Source organism: Rhagoletis zephyria, unplaced genomic scaffold (genome assembly GCF_001687245.7).
Source record: "Rhagoletis zephyria isolate East Lansing unplaced genomic scaffold, Rhagoletis_zephyria_1.1 Rzeph_scaffold_05159, whole genome shotgun sequence".
Taxonomy (NCBI): domain Eukaryota; kingdom Metazoa; phylum Arthropoda; class Insecta; order Diptera; family Tephritidae; genus Rhagoletis; species Rhagoletis zephyria.
The window spans coordinates 12,959-19,268 of NW_016162242.1; positions in this window are offsets into that span (position 1 = coordinate 12,959).

Here is a 6,310-nt window from a genome sequence, read left to right on the forward strand (position 1 = left end):
GCTTAGGTGTTGCCACAAATTCTTAAATCACTTTCAAATATTTACTCATATGCAGGCGTATAATAAATAAAAATATATTCAAGTAAATTTTTCAAAAATTATCTACTTACATAAATATAAAGAAACAATTTCAAAGTGTATTAAACATATGTTCGTTTACCTCGATTTATGGCTGTTAGCTCTATGGTTGTACACATTGACAGTTTACTAAATTGTCAACAATGGACTTAGTTACTGCTGACCACAACAAAACAAGCAAGTACCACTGAGCCACTGGTAGGACACTACTCAGCTAAGCCATCGTTCCAATTTGTTTTCATAGCTTTCATAGTTTTTTCTCATGTAGTTAGTCCTTTTTTCAATTTTGTCAAGCGATGATTACTAACAAGTCTAGCAACAAGCCGGCATGTTGGCAACTGCATCTGGGCAACCGGCACACACACACCCACACACACATGCGCACAAAATAGCAAACGCATACGCACGCATGCACAGGCGAGTGAAAGGATTTGTAAAAATCTGCCAACGCAGCATCTTCAAAAGCAAAACAGCTAAAAAAAAAACAGAATAGAAAAAACAACAACAACAAAAGAGTACACAAAAAACTTAGTACAGCAGGACTTGCTGTAGTCGAAGTAGATGTGGCAGGACAAAAGGATAACATCATCAATAGATCCAACAGAGTGCCTCTGAGTGCTGCTAGTTGCAAAGCGAAAAGCAGACAAAAGCCGAAGTACGCATTTGAAAAGTTGCTGATGAAAGCGAAAACCAGCAAAGCCATTTGTTTGTTGGTTCAACAAGATGTTTGCTCGTTGCAGCAGCAAAATGAACTTGTACGCCTGGCTAATGCTGTGTAGACAATGTGGCACAGACAACCGATGTTGCCGCATGGAAGCGGGGCCAACTAGCGGATACATAGGACATTTTTAGGGATAACAAGCCGGCATGCAATGGACGGTCGGTCGGCTTAACGTCGAACGGAGTGGAGTGCGTTGCTGCGTTGGCTGCCAAATGTGGCAAATGGCAAAGGAGTAAGAGTTGCATGCAGGTGGTGCAGCAGCAGCAGCAGCAGGGAATTACACAGGCGAAGGCTGAGGTAGTTGCTGAGGAGTTGTAGTGGTAGACATTTATTTCGCCAAAGAAAAATCGGTTACAGGCTGTCGCTCAGCACAGCTGCGGTATTCCGCAGGCCGATATATAGGAGCACTATCGACAGGACATGGTATCTATCAGCAATGGTGTATTGGAAAATGTACAGAGCATGCATTTTAAAATGCACCCAGTGCGTAACTCAACTCATGTGGATTTTTTGGAGAACTTCATATGTATGAGTGTATGTGCCTCCCCTGTATGGTATGTATCCTGGTGAGACTGCCTTTAATTAAAAGCGTCGTACGTTCGCTTAATTCAATGTAAAACAAACACCAACACCACCGCGAATGGTATTTCGCACAAAAGGACTCATTTCGATGATAAGTATGTAGATAGGAAGTTCATACATGCGAGCCTGGTAGGCTGCTTCCGGCATTGGATTATTGCATTTTTGCTTGATACCTCCATACATACATATGTATATGCTCCCTCTCCAACCTGCCAAAGTATACTCAGATGTACGTCACCACTGCTGCCATTGAAAGTAATCACTCGCTAATTTTTTTTTCCAATTTCGAAGGATATATTTTTAAACACTTTTTCTGGGTCCATGAAAATATAAGAATATGATTTTTATAATTTTTTTCTGTTATTCTAACGTTGGATCTAAAAAATTAAATCTGAAAATAACGGTAATGGTATAATTACGGTGACCATGCGTCTTGTAATGTACGACGCAATCCTTTTTTTTTGTCAATTATCGTGGTAATTTATTTATTTATCAGTTTTAAGTGCTGTTAGCATACCATCAGTGTTGCCACACATGGACTTTTTCTACCAAAACTGGTAGGTTTTTTCTTAAGGATAACTGTTGTTGGAAAGCGCAATACCAATGCTGTTGGCATATGCAGATGTTCCTGAAATTGTTGGCTTCAACACTTGGGCCGTGAGTGCGACATTTTCAAGCTTATAGGAAGAGGCAAACGAGGTTAGTCAAGACAAAATACCAAATACAAAATACGCATAGATGATGATGCTCCTGTCGAGAAATCGTTCGACTCGGCACATGTGGCTAGAAAACGAAAGCGAGAAATATTTTTAGTTGACTTTTTTCTGGGTGTAGTATTTGCCCATATCTACATACATGTATTACTCAAAAGTATGTCGAGCGTTTGCTGCAGAACTTCGTTCACGGGAGGAAAGCGCACTGTCAGGCCTCAAAACGCAGTGTCGTTGTTAAAACAATCCATTTAACGCCAGTAATGATACATTCTTTTTCTTCTTATTTGGCGCTGCAATCGCTTAAGTGATTTTGGCCGAGTTCCACAAAGAACGCCAGTCGTTTCTCTTCTGTGCCAACTGACGCCAATTGGAAATGCCAAGTGAAGCCAAGTCCTTCTCCACTTGGTCTTTCCAACGCAGTCTGATACCACCAGTGGGATCCGAGTTGAATACTTTCGGAGCTGGAGCGTCGCAGTCCATTCGAAAGACAAGGCCAAGACAGCGGAGCCGCTGTATTTTAATTCGCTGCACTATGTCCGCGTCGTTGTAAAGCTCATACAGCTCATCGTTCCATCGTCTGTGGTACTCGCCGTCGCCAACGCGTAAAGGCCCGTAAATCTTCCGCAAAATCTTTCTCTCGAATACTCCAAGAGCCGCCTCATCGGATGTTGTTATTATCCATGCTTCGGCGGCATATATCAACGCAGTCATGATAAGCGACTTATAGAATGTGGTTTTCGTACGTCGAGATAGGACTTTACTCCTGAATTGCCTACTCAGTCCAAAGTAGCACTTGTTGGCAGGAGTGATTCTGAGTTGGATTTCCATGCTGACATTATTATCGGTGTTACTGCTGGTTCCCAAGTAAACGAAATTCTCTACTTTCTCGAAATTGTAACTGTCAACAGTGACGTGGGTGCAGAGGCGGTGCCGTGCTGTTTTTTTTTTTTTGATGACAGGAGATACTTCGTCTTGTTCTCGTTTACCACCAGACCCATTCTAAATTGGAAAAGGCAGAACAGACTTCGCGGTTCTTTNTCTACTTTCTCGAAATTGTAACTGTCAACAGTGACGTGGGTGCAGAGGCGGTGCCGTGCTGTTTTTTTTTTTTTGATGACAGGAGATACTTCGTCTTGTTCTCGTTTACCACCAGACCCATTCTAAATTGGAAAAGGCAGAACAGACTTCGCGGTTCTTTTTACCGATGATGTCGATGTCATCGGCGTAAGCCAGCAATTGCACGCTCTTGTAGTAAATTGTTCCTGAGCGGTTGAGTTCTGCAGCTATTATTATCTTTTCCAACATCAGATTAATGAAGTCACATGAAAGGGAGTCGCCTTGTCTGAAACCCCGTTTGGTGGCGAGCGGCTCGGAGAGGTCTTTTCCAATTCTGACGGAGCTGGTGGTATTGCTCAACGTCATTTTTCACAGCCGTATGAGTTTTGAGGGGATGCCAAATTCAGACATCGCGGCGTTGCCTTTTAGTGCTATCGAAAGCGGCTTTGAAGTCTACAAATAGGTGGTGAGTGTCGATCCTTTTCTCGCGGGTCTTTTCCAAGATTTGGCGTTTTGTGAATACCTGGTCTATGGTGGATTTGCCAGCCACACTTATAAGGCCCAATCAGTTCGTTGAAGGTGGGTTTCAACCTTTCACACAATACGCTCGATAAAACATTGTGCGGAAATGGCAGGCAAATTTAAATTCCAGTCGTTGGGCATGCATTCATCTCACTATATTCTGCGTAAGAGTTGATGCATGCACCTTATCAACTCCTCGCCGCCGTACTTGAATAGCTCAGCTGGTAGGCTGTCAGCTCCAGCAGCTTTGTTGTTTTACTAGCGCGCTATTGCTATTCGTACCTCGTCATAGTCAGGTGGAGGCACATGGACTCCGTCATCATCGACCGGGGTCGTCTTCTCTACAGATTTCAGAGTTGTTGCCATTCAGTAGGGTGGAGAAGTGTTCCGTCTATAATTTAAGTATGTTCTGGACATCAGTTACTATAGGTCGCCATTGTTGTTCTTACAAGAGTTCTCCCTGGCCTTAAAACCTTCTGTAAGTCGCCTAACTCTCTGACAAAATTTTCGGGCGTTTTTCCTGTCGGCATATTCGTACTCACGTTTTAGGGCTCTCTCTTCTTAATGCGGCAAATACGTCTCGTTTCCCTCTTCAGCTCCCTGTAAAGGTCCCACATAGCGAGCGTTGCGCCCGATCGCAGCGTGGCTCTATAGGCAGCATCTTTTTCTCTGCATCATCTTCACACTCCTCATCGTACCAGTTGTTCTTACGGGCTCGCTGAAATCTGGCTATTTCTTCGGCGGCGTTACTTAATGAGGGGGAAATGTGGTTCCACTGCTCGCATATGTCGGTTTGTTGAGGGGTGCTCTCTGGGTGCTCTCTGTTGTGATTGCCGCTTTTCGACGTTAAGTTTCCTTGCATTTTTGGGCGCACATTTTTTGAGGCGGATTCGTATCTTAGCTGCAACAGGATAGTGGTCCGAGTCGACGTTTGGACCTCGGAGAGTACGTACGTCCAAAACACTGTAAGCGTTATGTAGCTTGATGAATCTTTTTATGCTTGAACCTAGCACTGCATACTATCATGTTTCGGGCCCCGGCGAAGTCGATCAGCCTCAGTTCGTTGTCGGACTTTCGTCGAGGAGGCTGAATTTTCCGACGGTGGTTCCAAAGATCCCTTCCTTGTCCATCCTGTCATTGAAGTTGGCAAGTATGATTTTGATATCATGGCGGATACCTCGTCCTTCTCTTCCGTCGGGGCATGAGCGCAGATTAGCGAAAGGAATGGTACATACATACGTCTAATATCTTGTCTAACGTCTTGTCAAAATTCATATACTCAACTAACGACAAAGATCCCTAATAAATCACAAACACATAAATTGATGTAAGAATTTGAGAATATAATGCAAATTTTATAAAATACTTGTCATGTTCTAGGCTCACTAATTATACCAAAGAGACTTTCATGGACACTAATTAACAACTTTTTCAGCACATAATCTACAAGTCCTCAATGGAAAATATCCTTAAAGAATCAGTTAATTAAATGAGAATTTTACTGCCATCCATATGGCTTGGAAACTTTTTGAAAGAGAAGACATAAGCCCGCTTATGAATGTAAAACCAAATGAATGAATGAATGTATGTACATACAAACATATTTTCAAAAGCCAATATAAGAAACGATACACTGAATTTATTTTATTAATTTGCTTTTCACATATGTATGTATGTATTTATGTATTTTAATATGTAGTATGCTTATGTACATATTCATATATATTACATACTAACACTTTTTGTGGCTAATGTAAACATACATTCATATTTAGTAAGGAGTGGTTTAGTCACCTCTTTTGCTTAAAACCACAAAACCAACTACTACAGCGTAAACCACGCCTACAATCTTATGTTTCCAACAAAAGAGTTGAATTGCAAACAAAACCACAAAAATTACAGAAAATGGGAGAGGGCGAATTCCTACTTATGTACTTACATATGATTGTATATGCACAAAGCGGTAGATAAATAAGAAAAGCAAAACTCTCAAGTGAATTATGTGCGCGCTGCGCTACCCCAGTTGTGGCCGACGAGCGCCATAATATTACCCCGCCACGGCGCGCTACCAAGCTAGAGTTGGAGGCGTTTGGATGGCCGGCATTCCAGTGTCGTAGAGCGATTGCCGCCAAGGCATGGCGGGCGGTGCGCGGTAGCAAGAGCGCATGCAGCGGAAATGCACTGCCATACGAACGAGTTAGAGCGCAACAACGAGTAACGAGTTGTTAATTCCGGTTTTTCACGCAAAATGCCTGTGGTGGCGCTGTCATCAATGCGTCAATGATATAGCGCTTACGTGTTTGAGGGCAGGCGTGGCCTAAATACGGCCACCACACCCCGTGTTGACGAAGCGCGCTGAGAGGCAAGCAGGGCGATGGGCTTTTAATGGCTCTTTTCCACATCGCGTTGCAATGTTCTTCTCTTTTTCACTACAGCGCCGCAGCGGCAGTCCACGCGCTCGACGCAACAGAAGCCAACGCGCTCTTTTCACCTTCATCGACTCACTATAAATGCCAATTACCAGCAAACGCTCCCTTTTTTGCCTTGCGCTTGTGTGCATTTATTGCTCTCCCGCTCTACTGCTTGCGCACGCTCTTATCATCTAAGCCGCGGGTGTGTGTGCGTTGAATGTGCGGCG